At 39.1% G+C, this 14,489-nt stretch overlaps 1 protein-coding gene across 3 annotated transcripts in view; it reads right to left on the reverse strand.

Moving 5' to 3' along the window:
- Positions 1–14,489, reverse strand: part of tanc2a (tetratricopeptide repeat, ankyrin repeat and coiled-coil containing 2a) — a 175,079-nt gene that overhangs the window by 135,861 nt on the left and 24,729 nt on the right. For all 3 annotated transcript variants that reach the window (XM_077212127.1, XM_077212124.1, XM_077212125.1), the window contains one exon: positions 2,205–2,326. The gene's annotated coding sequence lies outside the window, so the exon portion shown is untranslated. The remainder of the gene's footprint in view (positions 1–2,204; positions 2,327–14,489) is intronic.

The following is a 14,489-nucleotide window of genomic DNA, read 5'->3' on the forward strand; positions in this document are numbered from 1 at the left end:
AACGAGAACCCTCGTGCACTGTGAGAAGATTTGTGTGTGTGTGTCCACTCTCATCTGAAGCGCGCAAACCCGCGTCTCACACAGTGCGCACATACTGAGTCCTCTTTCAAATCTTGCGATAAACTCATACAAAAACTCTCTCAAACATGCCCATCTTGGTGGGTATCCTAGCAGACATAGTTGGTTAAGTCTCAAGTGAATGAAACAGTCCAGGCATGTGTACAGTATCAGTGTACTGGATCCGTGCATTATATCTTAAAGTGACAGCAAGCTAATATTCCTACTGTCTGTGTTTTTAATGTTAATCAAACAACAAAAGACAAGGACTTCACTGCTCTAGATTGAGACTCTAATCTTTAATTTATAGAATCAAATATGCAATGTTATTTTACATTTGATAACTTTGTTCAATTTCTGTACCTGAGACCTACCTGAAAAGCACTGTTTATTTTATTTGTATCTTTGATCTACTGTATTTATTTGTGCTGTTGCTTGTAGTTAGATGTTTTGTTCTTATTTTCTTTATTTTTATTTGACAGTAGTCCTTTTTCCCCTAAATAGAACACATACCAAATCGTACCGAAACAGTTAGCACAAAAAATAAATAAATAACAAAATCGAACAGTGAGCACTTTGAACCGCTGCACCCTCAACAGACAGAAAGACATATCTGGACATTTCTTGGCAGTTTTGATGAGAATCACCCAGAAAGTGTAAGAGTGACACTGTGATCCCAGTGCTGGGACTGTGTGATTCAAATTGCTCATTTGGGAACCTACGACATTAAAGAGACCTTTGTCTTTGTCACCCTGCAGCTCTAACCAAGAACAATTAATCACCCCTAAACATGTATTAGGCAAGTGTGGATTATTTGATGTCCTAGAGAAATTATGTTCGTTAAGATTGCTGGCCAAGTCCGTTTCTCACCGTCCCTAAAACAGCCCACACATGCTTTGAACTCGACTCTGCTGCAACTGCAGCTGCCTGCAAATAGCAAATAAGATTTAATAAAACATGACTCGGTGGACTTTGAACATAGAGTCCATTGCATCCTGCTCCCGACTCCTTGCTTTTCATCACTACATTTCGTTCTTTCTGCCACCTCTGCTTTAAGAAACAAACAACAATCTTCTCTTACCAGCTACGTCTAAAAGGAGAAAAAAGGGAGAAAGAATAAACTTGCCTCTTTCCTAATAACTCCCCCAACTCTCTGCCCATCCTGTTTTGGAGCAGATCAAAGGTAATAATCCCCCATAATCCTCTGGTGTGCCTTTGCTGTTGTTATGGTCATTATAGGCTGCCGCATTGTTGCTAAGCTATCATGATTGTTCAGAGGAAAGCTACACTGGCTCAGTTTCACAGTGTAATGCCTATTTCACGGATGGACTGCCACTAGGATAATTAGATTGGGCCCGAGCGGACACAGCAACGATGTGCTTTACGGACAGAAGGCAAGGCCTTGTTTTTTGCAAACTAAGGGGTCAGGGAGGGTACAAAAAACTCTTGTCAAGTAAGTATAACAACTTAGTGTGTTACTTCGAAAGTTAGAGTGGCTGTAAAAACTTAAGAAACCAACTAAAATGAAAAGCGTCATGAAAAGAATGGTTGGAATTGACATGCACACTTTAGTTTATAGCAAAACAGCCATGTAATAGTTATGGAACCATAGAAGGATTGTAAAACTGTGACACATGGAATAATGATAGCTGCTTTTGTCTTTGCCAGATTTGCTGTCAGAGGATCAATTACTATTCATTGGCTGCATACAGAAAAAAAATCTTTGGATGGAGGAGATTGTAAATTTAAATGGCTTCTGCAGATTACCACTTGAGTTGAGACTGCATCCATGGATAGCCAAGGTAAATATTTCACATTTTTAAATGTGCACCTTTTCCAAGTCCAAGCTTTGGTCTTTAACAGTTTCTCTAAAGCTATTGGGTTTGACTTGTACATAAAGATACTTTCAATACACTTTCAATCGCTTGGAATCACTGGTTAGGATGTGATGGCAGAATATTAAGCTTGACAACTTTCCAGAAATATCAATGACAAGCAAATGCTTTATGCATTAAAACCTTGGAAGTGATAAGTTATTTAACCAACCAATCTACAAGACTGCCACTAAACAAAAACCATTGAGATCCATTCTTGATTCCTTGCTGTACAACCTGTTTTTCCCATAAAGACAGTGAAAGTCAACTCACCATTAGAAGGAGGTACAGGGCCTCACAGCAAACCGGTCACAGCTATAGGGGTCGAGTTGGAATCGTTCTCCTGTGGGCAGGAGCCCAAGTCCCATCTCCTTAAGATTTAAACCTCAGCAGCTCTGTATAAGAGGCAGAAAACAAAAGCAGCAGATCAGAAGCATGATATCAAAAACAGCGGCTGTCATTTTCCAGACCCTACCGAGAGCCAAACAAACTAGTATCTTGCCTGAGAGCCTATGTATAGCCCCACAAACCCCATCGGCACCTTCAGTGGCATGTTGCATGTGGCATGAGGGGGATGTGTAACCTTCATAGCGCTAAAAACATGGATAACTACACATGTAACTTACTTAACACACAACATGTGCATTTACACGTCTGCACACATGGGAGCCTACTTTCTCTCTAGAGACAAGAATAAAGAGTGATTGGGAGGGGGGGAGAGGTGGAATTTGAGAGTAGAACAGCTGCCAACTTTTTGACATAAAAACACCACAAAGCAAACAGAGCATCAATGATCTGTTGGCATAGTTAGCGGTGTTTGCCAAGGTAAGAAACACTATTAGTATTAAGGACATAGACTCAGTGAACAAACATGCCTTCAATTTTTCAAAACTCCAAAAAATGTGCCTATATCTACAATAAACTACAGTTTCCAACTGAAATGAACACTAGTAGCTGTAAAACACTAATTTTTAATCCTTTTCACACAAATTATGATTACAGGGGCAGATTATTTCCATGTTTTTACTGTTATATGGCAGGGGGGCGCTATTACACATCTTCTGAAAGAGCACAGAGTCTCCTGACCAAAAGACATGTGAAGAAGTGGAAACCAGCGATAGCATATGTAAGCAGATGCATGTGTGAAATAACACGATCAACATTAAACAGCATATTAAAACTGCCTAATGTAACTGAAATGTCGACCCAGGATGAGGTATAGGACTAGGCATTAGGGTTGTTGATGGACGCAATCTACTCTATCTAGGTTCTGAATCCGATCCAGATGTAGTCTTTGACAAAAATATGATGCATTTAGCTAGAATAATATGGCTTTTTTTTGTCTAAAAGCAGAGGCTCGGTTCTTACTTTTGATATTTTGCATGTTTAGATATTCATACAACAAAATATTCTGGGCGCCATGAAATTTTTGTGAAAATGATCAAAAATGAAGACGTTCGCAGTTACTCGTACAATACAATGTTATGGCCACAAAACACTTTTACCATTGTGCATGATTTGTAAATTAATACATTCTGAGGTTTGCTTTCTGATAGTAAACTTGCTTTTTCACCTGGTACCAAGAACCGTGAAACAAGTCATGATGAAAGAGCTCAAAGCTCAAAGCAGAAAAAAAAAACTAAAATGGCATGGTTGCTTCAGCAAATCTGTTTTGTTTTACGTTTGCTTTTGTTAATAATAATAATAATAATTGTTATAATAGTATAACACTATATTAACCTTTTAACACCTCACCATTTAAATTTCCAAACTGCCATATGTACAACCAACCACCACATAATAAAACACTGCCAGGATCACATTCATCGGTTTTGGATAAAATTGAACGGACATCGGACACTTCACTATGAAGGTATGCAACGAACAAGATGCAACGTATTATAATTTTTGCAGAAATGTCACAACAGGCATGTTTTTCCAGTGACCCTGCGTTTAGCACTCATATATTTAACTTCTGAATTCCCCTTTTTACTTGGGCCAGTAAGTAATAGCAACCACTCAAAAACCCTAGCAAACACCCAGAAACCCCTAAGAACACTTTGACAAACATAAAGCAATGCCTTGTCAACAACCCACAACACCCTAGCATTGTGTTAGCAAATTTGCACTAGCAAACACCAATTACAAATTCTTCAGAAAATGTATTTACTTTTTAAATTTTATTACTTTTGATGTTTGAATGCTTATTATGCATAAATATAATATAAATAATCCTTTGTTATTTTATTCCCCCATAAAGTGTAAATATTCTGTCTCTGAGGCTCTATCAAAACATTGCTGTTTGTTTGAGCTTCACATCCAGCTAAACAACAGCAACATTGGCTGAACCAATGGAATGAGGCTAAGGTGGGGCTAATTGGTTTGACTGACCAATGGCAGGTGGGGGAGTGTTCATGAATCATGTGTGCAAACAATCCTGTTTGTAACTGCTTTGGGGTGGTAGTAGTGATGCAGAAATTACATAGTTCTTGAACTTTAGGTAATTTTGCTTCTTTTCTCAATTGCAACATTTTTTTTATTTCTTTTTTTTTTTACAAATGCATCTTCCAGACGGCTGTCGGAGTTTCTGGTGCGCAGTGGGCAAACAAACTTCTCGTCTTTCCGTGCTGATATACGGCTCTGTTGTGTGTATTGTGTGGGTGATACCTGAACCCCTTACAGCATGGAGAAGGGATACGGATACTGCAAACCATAGCCAAAACATGAGGCCCGACAGATGAGATGCACCTTACATTACCTGCAGACCGTGTGTGTGGGTGACATCTGCCAATGTCATCAGAACCTTTGCTGAGGAGATAAAGAACAAAATAAAGGGATCTGCAGTTTATATGAAAGATACGATCATCAAGATGTATACATTTTAAAGACGGTGTGAAATTTGAGTGGGTAAACTGAATGTATAGTATAGCCAGATGCTGTCTGAACATTTAGAAAAGTGAGACAAAACAAAGAAACTATTATGTTTTTTCATTAATGACCATGTTTTTTTTTTTTGAGTCCACATTTACATTATGTAGCAACTTATTAGCAACTTGTCTTTTTAAAAAAGGCTTCAAAAATCATTTTTGAGAAATGACTATGTACTTTATGTTGTAGAACAAAATGTGAAAAGTCTTTTCAAGCAATTAGCCCTTAATTTGCTCAGAACCACCAGTCTAAAAATCCCAAGGGAATGCATGGTGAATTAGCCTTCTGGGTTAGCCTACAAATTAACATCATGACTGAGATCAGCTCTGTTTGGTTACATTGGTGGTTCAGAAATTACACACTTCACCTTTTATTATCTCTTATTCTTTAAATATTTAATGTTTTTATCTATAGTTTTCAATTGCTCTTTCACATTTCATATAATTTAAGAACACTTTTTTGTTTAACAGTGCCTGCCCACTTTTTCAGCTGCCTTGGTTACACAAGTATTTGTTTATTGCAAAATATGCACATATAATTTAAGTAGTTTGAGAGCAAAGGGAGACAGACTGACCTACATCATTCATAGCTCTTCATGGCAGTGAGCAGACTAAGGGAACGTATTTTGCTTTGAAAAACGGTCTAGTGACAATTTTAACTTCAGCATGCGTTTTTAGAATGCCGTGTCATGCCAGAGATGCAGTAAAAGATGGAAGACCTGAGCGCAATGGTTATACATGTCCGTCTAGCGTGTGTTAACATTGAAAAACAATGGAAAAGTAGCGCATTGGAATGGAAAAACACGTTCTGTGTGAACTGCGCCTTAAGAGTGCTTTTGGAGCATTTTTTTTGTTTCGATTCTCTGATTGCTGACATTTCTTTCCAGAATCATGGGTAATATAGTTTTACATCAAAAATTCCATTGTTATGTACAGGGGTCTTGAATTAAGAAATCTAATTTCCCTTGATCTTTTGACAAACAAGAGGACATTGTACTATAAAAAATATCCTGTAGGTTTCAGAACTGTTTGTTAGTACAAAAAAAGCTTTTATTGAAACCAAGCTGCCAAAATGACTTGTTTCAGATTTTGTCTCAGTATTAACTCAGTGCGAAGAGAGACCGCCTTCACAGAAGAGCAACGCCTACATCTGAATCATTGCCTCTTTAGCCCCACCCACCGATTTGCACATATAGTTGGAAGTGAGTAGAGCAATGCACAGGATCACGTAACAACAAAACAAGTGAATAGAGATGCCTCTGAGGATTACAAGATGTTTTGCAGTGCCAAGTTGCCTTTAGTCTTTGAGTTATTGGCTTCCTTATGATCCTAACATTAAGAAAGCATAGATTAACTTTTATTTTTAACAAAGTTTCAGATCTCGCCAGTAAAACACTGCTCGTTTGTTCATTTCATTTTACTGCGGATTCGTTTTTAAAAAAGACTTCGTTCGATGCAGGCTTTTCAGAGATACTGATAACATATGATGCAGTGACGACTAAACAGAGTGTAGTGGCTTCTCAACCTTAACAAATACAATATGAATGTACAATTATGTGTGATTCCAATAAAGCACATTAAAACTGCAACTGAGGGAGGACTAGAGCGACCCACATGCTCTCACCCGCAGTCATTTACCATATAAGCATATGCATGTACTCATGTACTTACATATGCATGTAAACATGAAAACAAATGGCCCTTTTAAAGCGTAGAACATGTATTCACAACCACACAAATAGACACACATCAACCGATTCAGTGAGACTTGAAGCATTCTGAGCAGCATGTAGCAAGATGTAATTAGCAAGATGGGAAAGCGTATGCCATGCAGATTCCTCTCTTTCAGCTCCTGTGTGAACGTTAAGAGAAAAAAGCAGCCAATGTGTGTCATTGTACAACACCAATAGATTCATCAAATTTTGAGGAGTGAACTAGCAGTTAATGCACATTCTCTGACACACCAATCCGTGGTGCTCAAGTGGATAAAATAAGATAATATTTTATTAATTAATTAAATAAGATGATGAACACAATAAAAGTTAAAGTAAAAATAACAATTATTAAAAATAGAAGAATAAAAAATTAAATAAATTCCTCAGACTTCAGTCTTTATTTTCATTACTGTGCCAGAGCTAAAGAAAAACCACAAGCCCCTATATAAATGCAGCAGGTTAGTGGATGATCCACAAGCTCTACACAGACAAAACATAACAAAACACCCACCTGGGGGGTTGTCACATTTCCCCGTTGATCAGGGCATCTAGCCTATATCTTTCCTCTGCATTTCATTGAGCAAGATAGATAGAGAGATAACTATATGTAAGGTGTTCAACAAAACCATCCTCTGTGAGCCTCAGCGCTGATCTGATTATAAGCATCCTTTGATGTTTATATTTTTCTGTTACGGAACATATATAGAATATGTATATTTCATGAGGATATGAGGATCTCCATGGTAACAAGGCAGAAACACAATCAGCAGGCAAATGAGAACATATGCACTATTAATGATGCCACGGTGCCTGTTATGCTTTACCAGTAATGCTTTTTTCACTCACAAAAAAAGAAGAAAAAGCACACTTATTTTCCTCCTCTTACAGTGCCTGACCAAGATAAGAGGACTTGCAGATTGCATGCCAGCTTGATCTAACCTTCTTCTACTGACACTCCAATAATCTAATCCGAGTCCGATTGCTATAGCCGTGATCAGCATCAGGGCTCGAGTGACAGTTAAGTTAGCCTGTCATCAGATACCATCAAAGGCAGTGCTGTAGTTATCCATGTAGGGGATACAATCAGACAGCAGGTATCTAACATCTCTCATTTCAGCAGCATTACTAAAAACAGCATCTGGTATGCTGCCGCCCTGTATCCCTCTAGTCAAACGGAGAGGAGTGGGTGGACGAAGGGATAGGGAGATTGTTCACTTTGTCTAAGGGCAGCCCTTGACTCCTACACAGGCGACGTAATGGGCCTCGGTACGTAGGCAGAAAGAATGAGAAATCGGTCACATGGAAATTCACTCAGAGAGATGTTAGGAACAAAACCGCCATTATGTGAAAAGTCAACACATAGATTGAGTTAACTAGATTTGGGCGGTGAGAAGAACAGATATTCCGGTGACGCGTGAAGTGGCATGAAAACAGCGGGAGAGAGAAAGAGACAGAGTTGAAAGTTTAGTTAAATGTAGTCTTGTTGGATGTTAATTTTTACTAATAATATAATTAATATAATACAGTCAATTAGTGGCACTTGTCTTGTATTAGAACAAATTAATGAAATAGGGTTAGGAAATAAGAAAAAATACATTTGAAATATAATAGAAAAACTGATAATGGATGATGGCTGAAGGCATCTACAACAGGCTCTTAATGAGTTTGACCCTACCCACAATCCAAATACACCAAGACATAAATCATAAACACAACTTTCCAAACACGATAGCCAGGCACACACACTGCGAGTCTAAACACTATGACTCACAATAGCTGACTTCTCTAGCAAAGTTCTTCCATCTACAGCATATCAAATAGAGAGGAATATAGTCTGGATTATATTACTTGGTTGCCTAATATAGCATTATCAGATTCTGCAATGCATTTAATGTGATAGCAGATAGATAATGAGATCCTCTGACAGACGGCGGTGTTAACAATTCCTTCCCCTTCGAAGTTCTGCCGTTTTTTTGGTTTGACTGCTCCCCCTCACACTACAGGCTTTGTCCAAAGCCCCTGTTGAAGTGGGACAAAAAAATGAGGTGTAATGGAATGCAACAATAAGGATAATGAGGGCCAGCAAGCCACCGCTCTCAAAGGCGGCCTTATGTCCAGCCATGAATAGGTCCCATCCAAGGCGCCAATTCAGGCTCCGACTAAACAAAGAGAGGGACACGTGTCCCGCCACTTGCTACAGCCAATTCACGAGCCAGCTGATAATGAGAGCGTGTCATTCCTGCCCTTTTTTTTCCTTTTCAAGTCTTGTGGTTTAAATTAAAATACGGCCTCATCTCATTACTTCAGGCATTCATTGTATAAAAGAGTTTTTTTCCAAAAGCACTTAGAAACCCTCGAAGACTCTGACATTGTGCTGGCTTTAGAATGTGCCTCCATTATCAGAAGTATAAAAAAAAATTGTTGCTATGGATTTTTTGAGATTTTGAGGAACCCACAAGGAAGGATGCAGTTCTACGAAAAGCTCTGCCATGTGTTGAGATAGTTTTAGCAACATAGGAATAGGGGTAGTCGAGGATGGATGACCCTAATTCCTCTGGGACATGCAGGGTTGGAGAAGAATGGGGGGGGGAGGCTGTCATTCCTAGATGAGGCGGATAACTCAAGTCTAGACAAACACTTGGGCCCAGGGCTCAGGATCCAGCAAGAAGGTCGGGAGGGGGGCTGCGGCTGGCATCCTGCAAAACCATCTGCCTCGGATCTGATAAATCTTGATTACAGCATATTGGGAAGTAGGGGAGGAAAGGATGGAAAAATGCATCACCACACACCATTCTGTCTATCTTCTGTCGGATGTGCGAGAGCGAGGGAGCTTTTGACATGCACAAACAGCTGCCTTGAATTTCAGACAAGGTGATGGACACCAAATCACTAAAAAGGGAAACAAATGATCATGTCAAAATCATACTTAAAGAGGCCATATTATGCCATTTTACAGTCTTGATTTTGTGGTCTACTATAATAGTTTTCCATGCTTGATAAATTAATTTTCACATATTTTATATTGTTGCAGCACCTCTCTTGCCAGTCTGTCAGTATTCCGGCCTCTATGAAGCTCCTCCTGTTGAAAAGCGCAATGTGCTCTGATTGGTCAGCTGGACCAGTGTGTTGTGATTGGTCAAGCATGCCTTGCCCCTTTTTTTGTGTATGCCTGCTATTATTTAAAGGACAAGTTCGGTATTTTACACTTAAAGCCCGGTTTTAAGATTGTTTCTGATGAAATAGAACGGTTAAGATTAAAATTTGGACACATTCTGCTGTCCCGAGAATTTTCGGTTTCTGTAGTAGCAATAGGGATGGCGAAAACTAACAATTTTCTTGACTGACCACCGAGCCTCATTAGCCGGTTGAAACCGGTTAACCGATTAGTTTAAAATATGCCACGCTATTTGAAATAACAGATATTTCGAGCCGCGCCTGCAATTTCGCAACTCCGTCGCATCTCTCTGCCGCTCTGCCTCCCGCTCACACACACACACTGCCCCGGCGCCGCCCTTCCACTCACGTCACTTTTTTAAAATCCCCTACAGCGCAAAACATGAGTCCCGCAAACGCAAGCGACGGGGAGCTTGTATGTAATCGGAGGACAAATGGCTCCTTAGTTTCGAAATGGTTTGGGTACAAGGTGATCGCGTTGAATCACCTTATCGGTTACCACTGAAATGTAGATGTAATGTATTTCCAAATCTCAGCCCATTTTATGCGGAATGTTGCCTGATAGACTGCAACACGATACAACCAATGGATAAAACAGGCACCTTCAGCATGCGTAAAAGACGCACCGGGCAAGGCAGGTCTAACTCACTGTGTGCCTTATAATAATGGACAGAACAAGTCGCGTTTTCAGGTGATACACTCTAGTGATGTAGGCCTACTGTATTTAAGCACTGTTTCACACAAGTTGCAACTTACATCTGTGTCATTCTTTTTGGTGAAATGGTCCCACACACTACTTTTCTTTGCACGCTTCATCCTGTCGTCTGCCCTGGCTCTAACCTCGAGTGTCGAGCCTATAGCCTTTAATTTTCCCTTGTGAGCATGCAAACCCAAACGCTGTGACCTCGCGCCAAATGTTTTTATTGGTTTATTAAGTACAAACAGGCGAGTTATGAAAAATTGAGTGTGAGGGATTTGTTCACTTCACACAAAAATATCTTGGAATGAGATAGCTAACTGTAGCATTTAGTCCACTGTCTATAATTCATACTTTGCAGTCACGTGACTACCATGGATACCTGGCGGGCAACAAACGCTGACAAAATGGCCGATACTACAATCAAATATATAGTGAGGCTATTTTGTTTCCATAGCACATTAACAAAACATTTAATGACACTAATAACACTAAAAACAATACAATTACTAAATATGAATAATATCATAAAAATTATAGGCCTAAAAACAGTCTTTAGTTCACAAACAGCACAACTCTGCCATCTGTGAAAATAAAAAGCAGCTTCAAAAACTTGTTTAAAAAAATATTCTTCAATTTTTTTTACTGTCATTAATGTAGGTCCACAAGAGAAATATTAAGCCAGTAAATTAAGATAGTCGCTATAGCCTACCGTTATATCCATCGTCGTCTCTGAGAGAACACGCCGTTAATGCAGCGACAGATGCTGAAAGCTCATCCGTTTCTGCGCGTTTACATGCACGTTTTTAACCTGATTATGCTGTATAAACTGACAATGCATGTGGTCATGTAAGCGCATTAACCCGTTTTCCTTTATCGGAGTCAAGTCATACGTTTAAGTATAAACCGATCGACTTTTGCCCCTTACTCTGATTTCTCCCGGCATTTAAAACACATTAACCCGTGTTCTTTGGGCTTGAAGTGCGCATATGTGAAGTGCATCCAGACAGAGAGAGCACAGGTAGGACGACATATCACAGACTCTGACTCTTTCTTTTGACCCAAGAAAATATTAAAAAGTGTACTCATCTCGTCCAGAATTAGGCTACCGTCAGAATGTTGCATCTGTAAGCCCCCATATATATATTCCATAAACCTGTGTGACCTTACATTTTGGACTCACTAATATAAGCCCAATTCCTCACTAAAAGACTCCGATAGAAATCTTATTGGTGAGTTAATAACCACAGAAGTCAAAATTGACCTATAAAATTCAAGCAAACTGCAAGAATACAAGAAACAGTCCTCACCAATACAAGACAAAATACATAAAAAATACTGTCAATCAAGGTTTTGACACAAAGGTCATAAAAAGAGACCCTGTCATTCAGATATTACAATGAAAAACATTTTATGAGTCTACATATCTATCAGTTATCAAAGTTCAACATGTAATCTTATTCCCAACAACAAAACGGCAGTGACAAATTCCCTGTCCCCTGTCCCTAGAGCTAAACACATTTATCACAACAAAAACATTTCATTGGCTGCCAGGTAGGCCACTATGAGCAATCTCACACACACACACACACACACACACACACACACACACACACACACACACACACACACACACACACACACACACACACACACACACACACACACACACACACACACACACACACACACACACACACACACACACACACACACACACACACACACGGCCCTTTGCTCTCAAAAATGAGAAAAAACGAGACTGAACGCAAAGAGCTAAAATAGCTTGAAAAACTAAAATAAAAAAACTACACCCATTACAAATGAAATAAATGTTTGTTGTTTGTTTTTTTAAGAGGACTGGTACTTAAAATGTAGAGTGCATGTTGAATCAAACCAAATCCACCTTAACAAACCAGTCATCCTTTAAAGGTTAAGGGGGACTCAAACGGACACCCGCCAGGCCACAATGCCCTGAGACAATTAATCCAGATCTTTCAGATCATTAGTTCGGAAGGACAAACAAAGTTGTGCTTTACATCCATCTCTGCTATCACAAGCTTTAACTTGGGATCTTATGAACCATTAATTAAACCACACTAAAACTCCAGCCTACAAAACATTGCATTCATCCCTTTAAGACATTTGATAGGAGCTGTCATTATACTGTCAAAAAGCTGTTGATTTCTGAATATTACACATACAGAACATGCTGCCTAATTTGGCATCAGAAAATTTGAACACAGGTGACATGGAACAAAGGTAATTACCATAAACTAAAAATTACCAAAGACCCAACTGGTGTTCAGGTGATGGCAATAAGCAGTATTACAGAAGAAAAAGCCATTAATGTTATACAGGCATTGCTTCAGAAATGGCTTTTATCAGATACTTCATAAAAGGCAAAGTGTACTTAAAGAAAAAGAGGACAACAAGGAAGACTACGCTCAGACTGCATGCAAAAGTGGCCCAAATCCAAATTATTATTATTATTATTATTTGATAATACTCGACTCTGATCTGTTTATTCCATAACAGTGTGAACAGCACAAACCTCATGGAATCTTATCTTTTCGATTCTGATTTGAGCCACTTCAATTAGTGGTCCTAAATCCGATACAGGTCTGATGTTTTGCAATGCGACCTTAGTCTGAATAGTCATATTGGAATTCATGCGACTTTATATGCAAGGCGCAGCGGAGTTAGTCAGTGGAGGGACGGTGAACTGTTATACTCATAAGCATTACGGTGAAAGCTCTATACAAGCAAAAGTTAAGGAAAAACTGTACGAGAAAACTGTACGTCCTTCTTACCGCCTGCGCACAAATTCAGTTCTTTTTCAAATTTTTCTAATTCAAATTCAGTTCAGTAGTTCTTTTGCATATGTGGGTCAGTTCAGGATCGCAATCTGTTCACACTCGAATCTGATAATGGCCACATTTATAAATAAATAAATAAATAAAGGCTATTGGATATGGGCAATAAATCAGAATTGAGCCCCAAGGCTTGCAGTGTGAACGTAGACATAGAGACCTTCAAGAAACTGAAAGTGTGGCATTTGGGAAAGAGCTCTCCACCTAAATGCTGTCTCATTACATCAATTTCTCATTACTGCATCAACCAGGTGGAAAATGGCAATTTCACACCCAGCTCTGAATGACAATGTAGGTCACCCTTGGAGCTGTTGTATGTGCAAAGGGAAGGTCAAAGGTCACTGAGATGGAAGTCAGGAAGACAGCGTGATCTTGATCCAGTTGTAGGGTAATCTTACAAAGCTAGACTTAACTAAACAGCACTAAGTGTGGTCAACCATACAGCTCATTCTGGCCAAGAATCACCTACTTGTAATGTTGTTCAAGTGGTTTCTTTCATTCCAAGAAGAAGATCTATTAAATAACCAAACACTAACCATAATTCAATTCAAATTTCATTTTACCGCTATATTCAGGATATGGTTCCACTCGAGAAAGGGGCAGTCAATAAATATCATGTCATGTCATGACGCGTCGAGGAGGCAGTTACTTCACCTTAACCGCAAGGATCATAAACAGCGATGACACTTTTAGGTAATAAGAAACCGCTAATCCATCACTAATTTCATAACAACTCAGTCACCTAGAGCTCTTGGCAAGAAACATGGTTAGATTCTGTCTCTCTTCCCTTTACAGAGCCTGAACAGTCTCTATTGTCACGGGTTGGTTTACAAATCTTCTCTGAAACTAGATACTTCATCCTCCTCCAGGTATGTGTAGATGTGAAAAGCTTCTTTTCTCTCACATACTGTGTGTTTGACCCATTGGAATAACCAAAATACACATGAATCAATCATATAATCGATTTAAAAAAGAAACCAAGGAAAGTTAAGACTTCAGGCAATAGTTATTAAGGTATGCATAACTACTCATCCGTTGATATTTGAGCTTATGTTAGTGAGTAATACAAATCCAGCCATCTCATAATAGTAAGAGACATGGGAACGTATAACGCAACTACATGGAACAACCAGACAAACTGCAACACATCTTCTGATTAAGGAAGTGACTAC

The sequence above is a fragment of the Siphateles boraxobius genome, unplaced genomic scaffold (genome assembly GCF_051911475.1).
Source record: "Siphateles boraxobius isolate OS27281-9 unplaced genomic scaffold, OSU_SipBor_1 66, whole genome shotgun sequence".
NCBI classification, from domain to species: Eukaryota; Metazoa; Chordata; class Actinopteri; order Cypriniformes; family Leuciscidae; genus Siphateles; species Siphateles boraxobius.